The sequence below is a fragment of the Ambystoma mexicanum genome, chromosome 13 (assembly GCF_040938575.1).
Source record: "Ambystoma mexicanum isolate Mex_15411 chromosome 13, UKY_AmexF1_1, whole genome shotgun sequence".
NCBI classification, from domain to species: domain Eukaryota; kingdom Metazoa; phylum Chordata; class Amphibia; order Caudata; family Ambystomatidae; genus Ambystoma; species Ambystoma mexicanum.
The window spans coordinates 731,710,523-731,727,443 of NC_090938.1; positions in this window are offsets into that span (position 1 = coordinate 731,710,523).

The following is a 16,921-nucleotide window of genomic DNA, read 5'->3' on the forward strand; positions in this document are numbered from 1 at the left end:
CAACTGTTTTGTATATTATCTGCTTCTCTGTACACATTCTGTAACCAAGTTTAAGTTGTCTTGACCTCTACTGCGCCCGGCTACCTAATGGGTTTGGCGCGCAACACCAAATAAACAAACAAACACACCAGTCGTGAGGTTCGAATTCCTAACAGGTCTGGTTTATTCATAAAGTATCTCAGTCGGCCGACCGGGTCTCAACGCCTCATGATGAGAGTTCCCAGACACTGAGATGAGAGAGAGCAAGCAGCGCTAAAGCAGTCATATATACATAATACATCATCCTTTACAATACCATTTGGCCCGCCCTAATACATGACGAACAAGCTAGGGTTTGGTAATTGACAGCTATGCATGTAACTTCAGTCAGTCTAAACATTAGTATTCTAGCAAAGGCTGCAGAGACAGTTTTCTGTTATGGGCAACACGGGGCACTGGCGCCGGGGAAGATATCATGTTCTAGCAGGGAGACATTCTAACCAACGTTATTTGTTTGCTGCGGCTCATGAGCTAAGGGTCAGACAGTTCTGAGGCAGAGAAAATACCATCATTTGTGGAGGAGCACCGTTAGATGCATATAATTCACATTTAACTGCCTTTTACAACAGCGCTTGCAAGACAAACCGGCACCTGGGCTACTGATTAGGCGTGGTTCTTGCACAGCTTCAAGGCCTCAGCGAGAGGAAAACAATGTATTTCTGCACATTCCTGTCTACGTTAGCATTCGGAGTTCAGGCTGTGGCCTCGCACTGTGTGTGGATCTGAAGCATAGAATATATTTGCAAAGCTTTACAAAAAGAAAATGGCCGGCATCTACAAAATGGACTCCCAATGGTCACATTCAGGTTTCACGATTTGCAATGTTTGTCACATGATGCGATATGCTTCTGGCCAACATACTATTCATCCCATTCGGGCTATGCGATTACATTTACGGTATAACAATGGGAGTGTGTCAAAGATGAGGAATGGGTGGGGTGACACAATCTATTCGAAGAACAAGTTATTTACCCTTGGTAACGTTCTTTTGACTGGATGTTCTTCCCAGGTATTCCTCATCGCCCTCCCTTCCTTCCCCTCTTGCTTGCCTAGAATTTCTGTCTTACACTTTCCTTTCTCGCAACGTCAAGAATGTCTCCTCCTATGGCAAAACATGCGAATTAAAGGGGGAAAAACTATAACTGAGGTAACGGTCACAGTGCGTGCTCCATATACCAACGTCGACCTCACAGCGAGAGACGCTATGGAGGCCGTCGATGAACATGACTCACCGCTGCACGCCGCTCAACCCTATGAAAAACTTTCCGAAGCAAGCTGGTAGAAGACTTTGATATATCAAAGATGAGGAATACTTGGCAGGAACAGCTGGTATAAAGAACGTTAACCACAGGTAAGTGACTTGTTCTTCTAAAATATTTGTAATAAACATGTAGTGAAAAATAAAAAATAAAGCTATTCAAATATAGAATTTAAATCAAATCACAATAGGTTGATGCAGGTTCCAATTCCCCCCATGATTCTCATCTATTCTTTTTATTAAATCATTCTAATGACAAGACCTCAATATAATACACTGCAAAATATCAAGCAATGTTTGCTCTATTACACTTTGTCATCAGTGTTACAAAACAATCCAATTCAAACGTCTTTAACTCAGTATGCCGTGTTTCGGTGCATCAGTTTTAGCGCCCGCTGTTTTGACGCGGCTCCCATTTGGGCTTGCTATGGGCTAACAGGGCACTGGGCGTTATTTGTGCCATGATACCCTGCAGACAGTAATATCCTGGCGCAATGACCTATCCGTGCCGGCATGTTACTTTTTGCTTAAATATGTTGTCATCCCAAGCACTAATAAATGCAGTGCTCTGGATGACAGTATATTTAAGCCAAACACTACGCGCTCACTACAGGGATACTGTTTGCAGTGCTATTCCAGCGTGGATAGCTCATGTGGCCACGGCCAACCCTAAAGAGAAGCGGCACCAAAGTCGCAGCGCCAAAATGGTGGTTGCCAAAATGTCTTCGACAGAGTGTTCGGCTTCATCTTTAACTGATTATGTGAATCTAAAAATGGCTGATAGTGATATTTACTGGGAAAGAGCAGTATTGTCACTCATCTTTCTGTGTAGTTTAGCAATGTAGAAAATCAGCTTGGGCTGTCACTTCATGGAGTCCCTACTCGAGGGCCATTTTTGAAGGCTGCCGGGTTGACTGTCGGCCAGCTCCGGCCCACTTAAACCTCTGCTCACAGACTGTCATCCTTTTTTTTTTTTTTGTATGAGGCCAGTCTCTTTTAGCGGCACCCACATTGTGCATTGGTTCATGGAGTGAGGCCAATCTCCTGTGGAGGCTCACATCTTGTGTATTCAGTTGCTGGTGTAAGACCTGTCCACCGTGGTGCTCACAAACTGTGCAGCTAAGTAATGGCCGAACCATGTCGGGGGTTACTTGTATTTACATTCAGAGGGAATGTAGCCTAGCAGTTTTGGCTGCTCCGATTGCTGGCAGAAGCAGAACTGGTTTACATATGGCTGGTCTCCTTCTACAATGGAGCAGACAGTCTAAAAACGATGGTGTGTTTACCATAATAATGCAAGTGGCTAAGAGGTACTCAAAATCTTCAACCCATTACATGTTTTGGTTAGAGATCATGGTGTGGGGCCAGTATTCAGAAGAGGACCACAGACTGTGCTGTTGTTCGTTGTGCAGGCCACTGTCCTCTGGATGCTCCCAGACTGTACTTTCGGTCCATGGCGCAACGTCAGTTCATGTTGTGGGGCCAGCTTCCTTTACAGGGTCACAGACTATGCATTCGGATCATGGTGCAAGGCCAGTCAGCTGTTGGGGATGACAGACTGTGCTGTTGCCACATGATGTGAAGCCAGTCTCCTGGCAGTGCAGTTTGTTCGTGGTGCGAAGCCTGCATCCTGTGGAGATTCACAGACTGTGCAGCCAGTACATAGTGTGGTGCCATCTCCTGAAGAGGCCTACACAGTGTGCTGTTAGTTTATGGCACAAGGCAAGTCCCCTTTCCAGGCTTACAGACTGTGCTTTCGATCCATGGTGTGAGGACCTTCTCTGCGAAATCTCCCAACCTGTGCTGTCGTCCATGGCACAAGTCCATTCTCCTGTGAAGGATGCCAGACTATGCTTTTGGGCCATGGTGTGAGGAAAGACTGCAGAGTTTCAGTCCATGTTGCGAGGCCAGTCTCCCGTGAAGGCTGCCTGTGCCACCAGTCCATAGTGTGAGGCCAGCCTCCAGTAGAGGCTGACAGACAGGGCCGGTGCTAGGCAAGTGCAGAAGGTGCAGCTGCACTTCGCCTCCCGCTCTGAGGCTCACGCAGAGACTCTGAGTATCTCCAGAGCTGTAGTCAGTGGCAGATCCAGCCACCATGAGCTGGCAGGCCCTTTCTCGGCCAGGCCTCCCGTCACACATCAAAAGAGGGCGGGGCTTCCCTTCTCATGTGTGTTTACTACTTGTGAAAGAAGCCATGACAGGCCAGAAGGGTCACAATTCCAGCACCTGCATTTTCCAAGCTCAGGCTGATTGCCATTCTAATACAAGGCCACACGCAGGATCCTGAACTGGGCTGCCTGTGGCTTTTTAATGACCTGCAATATGCCCCTTTCTTTTACCAGCACACCTTTTATTATTATTTTTTTTATTTGCTTTAATTGAATTTTTTTTTAGCAAAAACAGAGCCAATAATCTTTGTTACATCGAGATTGTCAATATAAAATCCATTCCTGGTAAACTAAAAAGAAAAAAAGAAAATAAGAATAAAGGACATATCTACATTTCGAATGGATTGTGTCCTCCCACGTATTCCTCATCTTGTGATAATTCGTTATCTCCAGCTTTTCGAAGCAGCGAAGCTGGAGATAACGAATTATCACAAGATGAGGAATACGTGGGAGGAACATCCAGTCGAAAGAACGTTACAGTTGGTAAGTAACTTGTTCTTCGAATGGATTGTGTCCTCCCACGTATTCCTCATCTTGTGATAATTCGTTATCTCCAGCTTCGCTGCTTCGAAAAGCTGGAGATAACGAATTATCACAAGATGAGGAATACGTGGGAGGAACATCCAGTCGAAAGAACGTTACAGTTGGTAAGTAACTTGTTCGTCTTCCCATAGAAAGTAAAGGTTTCAAGAATGTAGTCAAGGCGATCGTGTGACACGGTTTGTTCCCTGCAATCAACAGTGACCACCAAATGTCATTCTCTTGACTCTGAAGTTCCGATAATAAATGTCTGAAATGTTTGGTGCGACTCTCCACTAAAGCTGAACAGGAGATCACCAAGTGCTTTACTGATTCCACGGCCAGAATGTCTTTACAAAACCGACATTTATTGGTAGCACATTGTCCACCAATTGCTTGAATCTCATTTGTGGGATAAAGGTTGAAACGAATACAGAGAAATTGCTCTCTCAGGTTTTGGTCCGGTAATTGGTTTAGATATCCACACCATACATCGAGCTTCCTGGGTTCTGGTGGAATATGGGTGGTTAGTTTATATTTCGCTGCTGAATAAAGGGTATTGATCCAATTCAGATCTCGCAATTTACGTTTGATCATTATGGGATTAGTAAGAAGAATCTTAATTGAGCATCCAGTTTCTTCCAACAGGGCACAAGTTTTCCTTCTCCAGTTCTGCAACACAAGTGTATCAGAAGCTACAATCTCCTTGTGCAACATTTCTAGGATTTCTGGGCGCTCAGGTAGAAAACACTTCCACAGAAAAGCAAGGCTCTACCAGTCAACAATTGATTTTAATGAGGACATGCTGTCATGATTCCTGCCCCTCATGTCCCATGTCCTCCAAGGTGTCAGGCTGGAGCCAGGCCACGATCACCTACGTAGCCCTCAAGGGCCTCTCCATCCCTCCAAAGACCCACTTGGAGTCAGACTTGGCGCTTGTGGCACCAGACTCACTCACTCCCATAGGATAACATTGTGGATTGGACTTTTAGTGCATTGTTGGGGACAAGATGGATGCCCCCACATATTTCGGTTCCCAGAACTGCATGTGCAGTCTAGTCTTTTGGGTGTGGTTCAGCCCAGAGACACCTGGGATACCCAGAGACTATTTAAGCCACACCCAAGCTGAGAAACATGCTTTGTGTTTTCTGCACCTGCAGCGTGACACTCACCGTGTTCGGATCGGTCTCCAGTAGGCCTGCATCTTTCTTCTGCGCTCAGCTCCTGCAAGAACAAGAACACTGTTAGGAACAGCCTTACCTTGCGGCGCTTCTGCCCATCATTCATCGCTTCTTCTGTTCTGCGGGCATCTGCGGCGGTGTCATTCCCATCCCGGCACGCCGCTTCCTTAGGAAAAGGGAAAAGAACAGAAAAAAGGCATTAGTAAGCATTCAGCAAATCTTCGCTTATTTTTAAAGACTGTACGAGTTTCAAACGCTTACCTGAATCCTAGCCGATCTGGTGGAACTCTGTCTCTGGAACTTCTCATCCATCTGCAAGAGGGAAAAGACACTCCAAGTTAGCGTGGAAACATCTAGAGGCGCCGCATACTGCGCTTACTCACCACATTTATTCTTCATAACCGGCATCCACGCTGAAAACGTTGCGGCACATAAAAGACACAGAAAAAGAACTCAGTTCAATACAAATACAAAAAGGCTTGCATCGCGCATCGCGCTCTCACTCACCTTCAGCGCTACTCATCTCAACAGCACATCGCCATCCCGGACGCCGGCCATCATCTAAGAAAGGAAAGGAACGAAGTTAGAGAACTGCTCAAAAGACTCATTATACTTACCTGTTGGACTCTTGCCAGTGAAGTAACAGGCAGCAACGAGCCTGCATCAATCAACGCGCCCCTGCGCTGAAAGCAGGACGGAGAGCACACTTTCCAAGAAAAAAAGGTGAGCTGTGGATCAAAGGGAAGGGTTGGACCCCAGGGAATAAGGGGTTCAAGCACACAGAGACAATATGGAGTTAAACTCTACCAATCCTGTGTTTCAGGCCCAGTCTCCAGTCGAGTAGACTCCAGGGAAGGGTTTGAGGTCGTAAGAGGTCAGAACAGGCTGAGTGACGTCCCCGTGGATGCCAGGTGAGCGTTACACATGCCCAACTCACGCCGTATTATTTGGATTGGTGTTGCTGGCGGAAGGTCTAGGACCTTTTTCCAAAAAAGGCCTTCCAGTTGTGGCCAAACTGTTGATGGAATATTAAGCATTGCTTCAGATCCGTAGGTAATAGTTGGGACGGCCTTAGATTTGTAGAAGAAGAGCACTGGGAGGATAGAGAATCGCCCATAATTTTGGTTTTTGGTTCCTGCTTGACTAGCCAAAGCTTTAGTTTTGGCTCTTAGATGGGACACCATAGGAGCTTCCGCTGTTGTGTCGCTAAGCCAAATTCCCAAATACTTAAAGGTGGTTACTTGTTCGATGGTCTGGCCCTCGAGCGACCACGAGTACTTATGTCTTCCTTTATTAGAATTTCCCAAACTTAGAATTTTTGTTTTGGATTTATTGATTTCCAGGCCGTTAGTTTGAATAAAGTTTGCTAGACCATTCAATTGCCGTTGAAGTGCTATAGGCGTCTGGTCTATTAGGACAATACGTCGGCTTAAAACTCTGCCGACTGTTGGTGGAAAAGTTCTTAGGTCAGAATCTGATTTCTTAATGTCGGCCAGAAAGAAGATGAATAATGTGGCGGCCAATGGGCACCCCTGTTTGACTCCTTTGGCAGTTGGAATTTCTTTGGAGAGAAGGCCTGCTTTGTTTAATCAAACTTTTAAGGTTGTGGTACAGTGCAGTGCTTTTATAGGATCCAGTAATGACTTCGGACAATTTACTGCCTCCAGTTTACTCCACAATTTCTGATGGTTGATCTGGGCCAGTGCTTGGATCAGATTGACAAAGGCCATAAAGATTTTTGGTTTCCCATGTTTCACACAACCTTTCAACATATTGAGGCTGAAGATGTTTGCAGTAGTCCCAACTCCCTTGACAAACCCAGTTTGTTATGGGTTGTTTATTCCTGAATTCTTACGCCAGATGCTGAAATAATCTAATATGATTGTGCCATACAACTTTTCCATCACATCGAGAAGGGCAATGGGGCGGTAGTTCTTTGGATTACTACGTGCCCCGTTTTTAAAAATAGGGCCCACAATCGCCCTTCTCCAAGAACTCGGAATATCGTGAGAGTTTGAAATCTGTAGCAACAGCGTGTGAATTAGGGGTGCTCATATGGCCTGAGGTTCCTTCAGCATTAGGTTTATGAGTCCATCAGGTCCTGATGCTCGTGAGTTGTTTAACTTTGCAATACGACTCTGAATATCATTGGTGGACAATGAGGCAACCCAAGGGACTGTGTCTGCAGAACTGTAATCTCGGTTGTAATAGTGTCAGAGACGGGAGAATATAGATTTTTAAAGTGTTAAATCCAAACATATTCCATGATGGGATTTGTCTGGTCATCATGCATCTGGGGACCCACAGATTTAATTAGGGGCCAGAAAGCTCTTGTTTTTTTCCTGACTAAGATCTTCAGCATGGTTTCGGAGTCATGTTGATATAGTAACCGTCTAAATGAATAGAGGCCATTCTTGTAGCTCCTTTTTCCTGCTCAAAGATTTTCATGGGCAAATGTTCACTTGATCTTTTAGCTGCTCTGATGAGCCTTCTCACCTCTTTTCTGCGTTCAACAAGCTCCAAATTGAAAACATGAACATGATGGAGACATGATGGATGTCTTTTAGTAGAACTGGAGGTGTAAGGTTCTAAGAGTGGTGTATACTCAACTGGTGAGCCCTCAGACCTAAAAGATGCAACTAAGTTGACCATGCTGGAGTTTGTCAATTTAATGTGTGAGATAAGGGCAGGAACCCTCTTTTTTGAAGGGGGCCTGACTGCAGAGGGTTAGAGCAAATTTGTAAAAAGGAAGGTGGAGTCAACGGCTACCCTTGTCATTAACGCTCTTTGTCAATTTAAGGCATGAGCCAGTGACTTATACTACAGACGTCATCTTTTTCAGAAAAGTCGGGGGTACAGCCAGTCCATTCCATGTGCAACACATGGTGATCATTATTCTTTATTGGTATTATCTTGAACGCGGCAACCTGAGGTAGAAAGTGGTTTGAGACAAAGATATAGTCGATCACGGATGAACGGCCCATGTTTTCCCAGGTCACATGAGGTGGCGAGTCATCTTTGATGTTACCATTAAGCATATGCATGTCTTTTATAGCCATTAGTGTATTCCACATACTAGCTCTGGAGTTGTGGGCAGAGTGGTGTAAGTTGTTTTTTTCAGTGCCCATGCCGGAAAGGCATGAGGTGTTTAAATCACCACAGAATATTACATTCCGTGTTTCTTGGACAATGTAAGTTTGTCTATCAGATCCGATATATGATCAATAAATCCTTCGTTGGATGTGATAGCCGGAATCCAATAGACATTAATTACGACCCACTTGGCTGTTGATGTGAAGTCCAAACCATTGCTTGCCGTTTCCCAGGTTAGCAGCACTTTTTTGGACAATGGGGTTGTCAAAAAAGATTTAATTGAAGTCAACAGGCTTCCAGACTTGATGGCTGTTAACAGGCCGGATGTCGGGCGTCCCTTCTTGCCCTTTGTGGCGGCAATTAAAGATGATGTGAAGTCATCCAAAATTGGATTTACACGTAACTAGGTCTCTTGAAAACGTAAGAGGTTGTAATGGCCCAGGTTTATCTCACTGGATTTAGTCAGATGACTAAAACCTCGGGTATTCCATGAGGCTAATGATAAGTGAGGGTGCTTCTGATCAAGATTACCAGGTAAATGTGTCTCATTCAGTGTCGTGATTATGGATTGCTAAAGACGAAGAGCGATCCTGGTTTTTCATTGAGACATTCGATTCAGATGACAAGTGGTTGATGTTTCTTACTTGTCGTGAAGTCATTTGTGGTTCAAACGTTACTATTAGTTTTGAACCCAGGCCTATCGCAACACGACCAGTGTGAAGAGGATCCTGACAATTTGGCTCTTGTTTGGCGAGATTGGTCTCTTTATTAGCTGTTTCAGCTACACAACCTTCAAGCTCAGTGTTTGTACATGGCGGTGTTGGTCGGGCAGGGGGCTTATTCATTCTCTCTGAATCCTTTAGTGTCATTAATTCAAATCCTAGCATCAGTATGCTTTCTGCACCGTCAAGTAGCATGTTCTTAATCAAAAGTGATGTCAAATATAAGTAGATTTGGTCAGTTCTGCGATCATCCACAAATTCGATTATTCTTTCGTCTTCTGAGCGAAGTTGCCTCAAGTTGGGAATACAATGAAAAAGATCTAACACTGTCCTCCGATTAAGGATAAAGTTATCTTCCTTATCCCAAATTTGCTCAAGTTTCAATGTTCAATATGTCGGATTTTGCAGCAGAGGACCTTCAATCTTTATGTTCGTTTGACCTTCACCCTGTCGCCTAATAACTCTATTGCTAGACAGTCTTTCACGGTCTTTAGTGTGTGGATAGAAAGTACTGGCAGCTGTGCTTACTGGCTGATTCACAACAGTTTTTAAAGCTCCCAACGGAGATGTAGGACGCTGATCCTACATTGGTGCTGTTCTCATCTGTCCAGCTTTTTGAGTAGGCAACATGGATGATTTTGAGTATGTGCCCCAGGTGCATTTTTATTAAGCAACTCTTCATGGATTAAGCCATGGATGCATCTTGCCCTTTTTTCCGCCATGTTAAGGAAAGGAGGTGATGAAGGGCTTTCCAACGGAAGACATGGAGTAGCTTTGCTTTCTGTTTGGATCAGAGGGGGCACAGGTAAACCTTGTGGATCATCAGTGCCTCTATGCGACTCATCAATGGAATATTATGAAGTATAGGTGACCTGGAAGGAGACTGCGCCTGATTCTTGCACACAAGACTTATTTTTTTTAATTTTTTATTTTTTATTATTTATTTTTCAGAAAAAATTGCCCTTAACGTTGATGACACGTGTTTCGGTCCTCCAAGGACCTTTTTCAAATCAGGGCTATTGATTAGTCTTATGGTCATGTAAGAGGCCCCTGTCACATAATGTGAAAGAAGAGCTTCCATATGTCATTGGGATAAATCCCTGCTGTTCAGATTAAGCGCGTACAATCGCAAAGCTCTTCTTTCACATTATGTGACAGGGGCCTCTTACATGACCATAAGACTAATCAATAGCCCTGATTTGAAAAAGGTCCTTGGAGGACCGAAACACGTGTCATCAACGTTAAGGGCAATTTTTTCTGAAAAATAAATAATAAAAAATAAAAAATTAAAAAAAATAAGTCTTGTGTGCAAGAATCAGGCGCAGTCTCCTTCCAGGTCACCTATACTTCATACTATTCAGCAAGGGGTCTTGTACTTGGCTAAACCCCCGACTTGGTGAGACGCGACTCTAAGGACCTATTGGACTACTTACATTTACGACATTCAGCTTTTTTACCACTATCGGATGTCGCCAGTTTAGACCAAACCTTCCAAGCCAAGTGTTTTTTATGAATACATCGATGGAATATGTTGAAAGGTCCAGCAAAGTTTGTAATGACAGACTTGTCACACTAATCGAGGTCTCACCGATAGGCACAGGTGCTTTTGGTGGAGTGCACGAAGATACAATCTTAATCGACGTATCCTTTGCTTTTAAGGGTGGAGCGGGTTCTCCGTGGAGCCAGTTTTGGAGCACCTTTCCTTTTTTTCAATTGCGCGGTGGATGACACATTGGGCCTCTTTATGAGTCCGGCGGTAACCGAGGTGGTAAAACCGCCTGGTTACCGCCGGACTCGTATTACCATTCCGCCTCCGTGATTCCCGGAATTACCGGGGCATTACAACCCCGGTTTCCGGGAATCACGGAGGCGGAATGGTGTTAATCCCCACTCCCATTGAGTCCTATGGGACTCAACGGGAATGAGGATCATGGAAACACCGGCAGCATCTCGTAATGCTGCCGGTGTTTCCTCGTCCGCCTGCAGGCGGGCGGTGTTAAACCCGCCTGGTCAGACCTGGCGGGAACATCACCTCCCGCCTGCAGGAGTTGTGATTAGGCGGTCCGGAAACACCGGTGGCGGCGGTTTTACAGCCACCGTTATTTCCGGACCGCCTGATTTGTAATGAGGCCCATTGACTCTTATGGGTAAAGAGTCTTGAGGCAAAGGTTCAGCCAGGACTGTCTTATCTAATCGATTTTGTTTGTTCGTGGTAAATATAGCAAAAGCTGGATTTATTGTATCTTCTGGCACGGCCACGTCTGTCGAAATCTCTTCAATGTCAAGGTCAGAACAGACACATGGGCCGTTACTTTCCTCCAATTGCACTAGGGCTAGTGCTTTGCTTGGTGCTGGTATCCAGGAAGTTTGAGGATGCTCTAATTCTTCGGTCTACTTGCTGAGTCACAATAGTGGTCTGTGTTCCTTGGGATGAGGTGGCATATGAGTCAGGTTGCGAGTTCACTTTCCTCAAGTCAAGTTGCAGCTGGTCAGATGCTCCACACAGGCCATTGGCTGTAAGGTACCCCTCAAGAAAGACTACATGTTGACTTGAGATGTTGGCGGAGATGCTGTGGAAACACTCGTCTGGTGAGTTTGGATTGGGGCCTCAGAGCTTCTCAATACAAAACTACTATTTAGGGCCTATTGGACACCGCAGAAGTTGTTTAGGAGGGGGCTTTTGGACAACAATCTCTGCTGGAAGTGTAAATGTTCAAGTAGTTCCCTCGGTCACTTGATTTGGTCTTGTCTCAAAACAATGCAGTTCTGGGAAAGGGTTTGTGAAAGGCAAAGCTTAGTCTGTTCCCATGAATGCTTCACTATTAATTCTAGGTGATGTTTCTTTGTTGGAGGACATTGACTTTGGTGAGAAGATTTGGTTGCTGCGCGCATGCATGGTTGCTAAAAAATTAATACTGCGATCCTGGGTGTCAAGTAATTCCTTTAATATTGATGATTGGGTGGAGGAGCTTCTTACTGTTTCAACGTATGAAAGAGCCATCTACAAACACAAAGATGAACTTGACACATCTCGGAACATTTGGAGCTGCTTTCTTGTTGTCAATGGGTAATTCTGAACATTACCTCTGGGACACTGCATCCCTACCGTTGAATATTATTGTTGTCTATAAATACCTGTAGTTTTATGCTGTGGCCTTGTAATAATCCTGTGTCTGTTGCATGGTTTATTGCAAATGTAATTTTCAGTACTTGATTCCGGTGTTTTCTCTTTTCCTTTCTTCCTTTTCTTCTTCTTTTCTCCCCTTCTTTCTCCTCTGTTCCTTCTCTTATATATAGTTTATGATGAATTGTTTACTATGCTTTGACTTTAATTGGCTATGTGCATGATTAATGGGTTACTGATTATTTTTCCTTTGTTCTTATTAGTTATCATTGAAATAAACATTTTAATACCCTTAAAACAAAAAAAAACAAAAAAGCAAGACTAGTTTACAATGAGTCATGGCCTGCAAGGTGGTGTGGTCTTTAAGGGTATCATTCAGGTGCTCATACAGCTTCATGAATGGGGCAAAAACAATGGTAATCGTCGACATCATAGTGAGGAGGTCGGGTTTATTTTTCCTAACAGTATGATTTGAATGGGAGCCTGGCTCCTGCTCAAACAGAGGTTAGTGTGGAATGGTGGTACTTGAATTCTGGCGCGCAGTATTCGTGATTGGGGCACGTGCGGGGACTGTATCCATGGAATCAAGGGCCCGTATCTCTGGGGCTAACATCGCACCCCTGCGATCATGTTGGGACCGAGCCTCAATGTCAATAATAGTGATAGGTGGGTTAAAGCCTGGTGCAGGAGAATCGTCAGTTGCCGCTTCATGGAACGAACTTTCATTAGAATCCAATGAAGATGAAATTACTTGAGGGGCTGCCACGGCATGACTCATTGGAAGATCTAACTTTGCATCGCCCGTCAGTTGATTTGTAGTCGGCCCATCTATGACCACGTTGGACTGATCTTCCAATAAGTCCACATGATGGCACATTTCTTTCGTTCCTGGAGCAGCTTTGTGTGAATGAGATGATTTGTTTTTGAAGGCCCAGGTTATTGAAGGCGTCAATAAAGCTTTGTCTGATCTGGTAAAAGGTATAAAAACGTAGGAATTAGTGGCAGTTTGAGGTCCCACTATGGAGTCTTCTGCTGAACAACTACTCATGGGTGGGGCTCCGCAAGCTCCAATACTTTCCAAGATTTCAGAATCTGATGGGTCGTCCAAAACTTGAGCACCTGTGGTGCTAGGTGTTTCAATCACATTAGTGGGGGAAAACGATATATCTGGCCCACGGCCTCTCACTAAGGCTTTCTTATATATCCTGGGCTGGGTATACGTTTTGGTTTGTTCCTTGATGGCACGTGTAGACAGTGTCGATGCCTCGATTTAGCATGAAGCATGGGAATGGCCCTGTTTTAATCCCACGTCCTGATCGTTTGTTACACATTCCTTTTGGATAATTTGCCGGCCCTTGTGTCGGGCTCTGATTGTCGTGCAAAGGAAACTCCTTGACAGCAGGAGGTCTTTTAGCAGCAGGTGTGGTGTCACGTGCCCTGACGTGGAAGGTCACGTGACACGGAAGGGGGAGGAGGAAATAAAGGAATCACCGGAACTGGCGGGTTCACGCCAGTCCGGGTTTATGCAACCCAACGTGTAGTCGTGCGTTTGATTGCAGCGCTGCGCCCTATACGCTGCGCGCCCGAGCAGGCCTCAGCCGAGGGCCCAATTCACCTCCCTGCTGCCGCCTGAATCACCGGCGGCGGCAGACATCACACTGGCGACGAGGCGGTAGTGGATTGCGCACCTCCCGGCATCGGAGGGAGCCGCCGCATCCACGGACCCACGCAACGTCACGGATGCCGGTAAGCACCGACCCCGGCTCCGCCCACGATCCGCGCACGATCCCACCGGCCGCACTCACAACAGCGCTCGTCTCGCGCTGAAGAAAAAAAAATATATATATATACAATACATCAAAAGGAAAGGCACAACCTGCTACACCCGTACCCCAGGAAAGCCGCAGTACGCATCATCACACGCGGCCCGCGCGTATCATACGCGGCCCGCTCCGAACTGCAGCGTTCCACGTGGGGTCACGTGCTATCCCACTACAGTACTCCAGCAGCTACAACAAGCTCACCAGTGACACTCAGCCTCCAAGGACACCCGGTGGTGCAGCATGTCGAGTCCAAGCACCAGCCCTGCAAGAATCAGCACCAACCCATCATCAAGGAGGAGCATCACCGATGAGCGCAGTGACCCTGCGCTGACGACATTCATGCCCCCATTCGACCCTTTCACCAGTGGAGCTGCCATCAGGTGGGAGATATGGCTGCAGCAATTTGAGATGCACCTTGAGGCCAGGGACATTACCGTACCCAAAAAGATGCGCACCTTCCTCCTACTCAACGTGGGGTCAGCAGCCCTGCGCCTATTCAACGCCTTGCCAAACCGTGGGAGCGACATCGACTACGCAGCAGCGAGAGCCGCGCTCACCAACATGTTCAAGCCTGACCTCAATCCAGACTATGAACGGTTCCATTTCTGTATGGCGAGACAACGCGAGAGAGAGAGACGGTGGACAAATTTCACGCTCGCCTTCGCGAAATGGCCGTAGGCTGTGAATTCCCAGACGAAGAATTCGCCATTCGCCTCCAAATCATCAATGGGACTTCCTCTGAAAAGCTAAGAAGGGCAATTCTATCAGAGAGGAACATGCGGTTATCACGCATTCTCGAGACAGCGCGTCTCCGCGAACAGACAGAAGACCAAGTAGCGGTAATGGAAGCAGCCATCCAGAGACTGCCGTTAGACAGCCCCGGACCCGCAGAAGTCGTAGCGGCCATCTCCAAGCAACAAAGCACGCGCCCAAAACAGAACCAGAGGCCTCACCCGTCACAAGGACGAGATCAAGCCTGCAAGTGGTGCGGAGGCCCATGGCATAAAGGTGAATCTTGCCCCGCCTGGGGATCCACATGCAGAAAATGCAATCGCCTTAACCATTATGCAGCCGTCTGCCTGAATCCGCCGAACAGGAATGACAAAGACTCAGGCCCACGCCCAGCACAGGAACAACGGAGAAAGTTCGCACCCAGAGAATCTTCCCGCCAACAAGCGAGGAAAGGTAAAGCTAGAGCAGTCGATGAGTCCCAAAGATCCCCGAGCACGAGTGACAGCGACGACAGCGACAGCAGCTCATCCCCCGAAAGGCGGAACAAAGGGAGAAAGAAAAAGGGGAAAAAACAAGTGCACCGAGTACACCTAATATCAGCAGTCAAATCAGGCCGATCACGCCAGAAGAAGAGACCATCGTGCACAGTCCTCTCCAACGGAGACCCGCTCAAAGTGGTAATTGACACCGACGCAACAGTAAACGTTATGCCAGTGACGGCATTCAACAGACTTCACCCAAAACCAGAACTCCAGAAGAAGAAAGTCAGGCTGTATGCCTATGGGTCCAAGAAAGCCCTCCCAGTGAGGGGGTCGTTCAAGTCAGACTTTGCGCACAATAACATCAATTGCCGTGCACGGATCTACGTCGCAGATGCCGGCTGCGAGACTTTATTAAGCTGCAGAACAGCAGAGAAACTGAAGCTGATACACTTCGCATTCAGCGTTCAACACGACGAACTTAACAACCTCCTAGGTCGACACAAGAAGCTGTTTCAGGGCATCGGGTGCCTAAAAGGGAGAACCATCAAACTCCACATAGACCCTACCGTTGAACCCAAGGCAGTACGTCACAGACGAATCCCATTTCACCTGAGAGGCGCAGTGGAGAAAGAACTAGCTAAGCTCGAAGAGGCAGGGATCATAGAGAGAACATCAGGCCCGACCCCGTGGGTCTCGCCAATGGTAGTAGCCCAGAAACCGAAACAGCCGAACGCTGTAAAGATATGCATTGACATGAGGCTTCCCAACGTAGCCATCGGCCGAGAACGCCATGTAACTACCACCATTGACGAGCTCATCGTAGATCTCACGGGAGCGAAGGTATTCAGCAAACTCGACCTCCATTCTGGATATCACCAGCTAAGACTATCCAAAGAATCACGATATATCACCACATTTTCGTCCCACCTCGGCCTAATGAGGTACAAGCGACTAAACTTTGGGATATCGTCCGCCGCGGAGGTTTTCCAGCACGAGATCCGCAAAGTCATCACGGGGCTGGCAGGTACCACCAACATCAGTAATGATATCCTTGTGTACGCCTCAAACAAAGACGAACACCACCAACGTCTAGCAGCAGTCTTGAAAAGACTTGAAGAAGCGGGTTTGACACTCAATGCGGAAAAATGCGAGTTCAACAAAGATGAACTATGTTTCTTCGGCTACATTTTCAGCGCAGCAGGAGTATCCCCAGACCCATCTAAAGTACATGACATAAAGGACTTTAAGCCACCCCAGTCTGCCTCGGAAGTGAGAAGTTTCATGGGGATGGCAACCTATTGCGCACGCTTCATCCCCGATCTCGCCAGCATTGCGAGCCCTCTCAGGGAGCTAACCAAGAAGGACCAAAGATGGGAGTGGACCGAAGTATACCAACTGGCGTTTCAACAGATCAAAGACGCCCTGTCCGCCACCACGACCAGGGCATTCTTCAACGTGGAGCGGCAGACTGAACTCCTCGTTGATGCCAGCCCAGTGGGCCTAGGAGCAGTGCTGACCCAAACCGACAGTGAAGGCAGAGTATTCCCCATCGCGCTTGCCAGCAGGGCCCTCACGAAACCCGAACAGAACTACGCCCACATAGAAAAGGAAGCCTTGGCCATACTGTGGGGGTGCCGCCATTTCAAGGTATACCTGTTAGGAAAGCAGGCAAAAGTCTTCTCCGACCACAAGCCCCTGATCCCGATATTCCGGGGTTCCGCCCCTCACCCTCCTGCCCGCATAGAGAAGTGGATGCTGCAGCTGCAGCCGTACAACATTG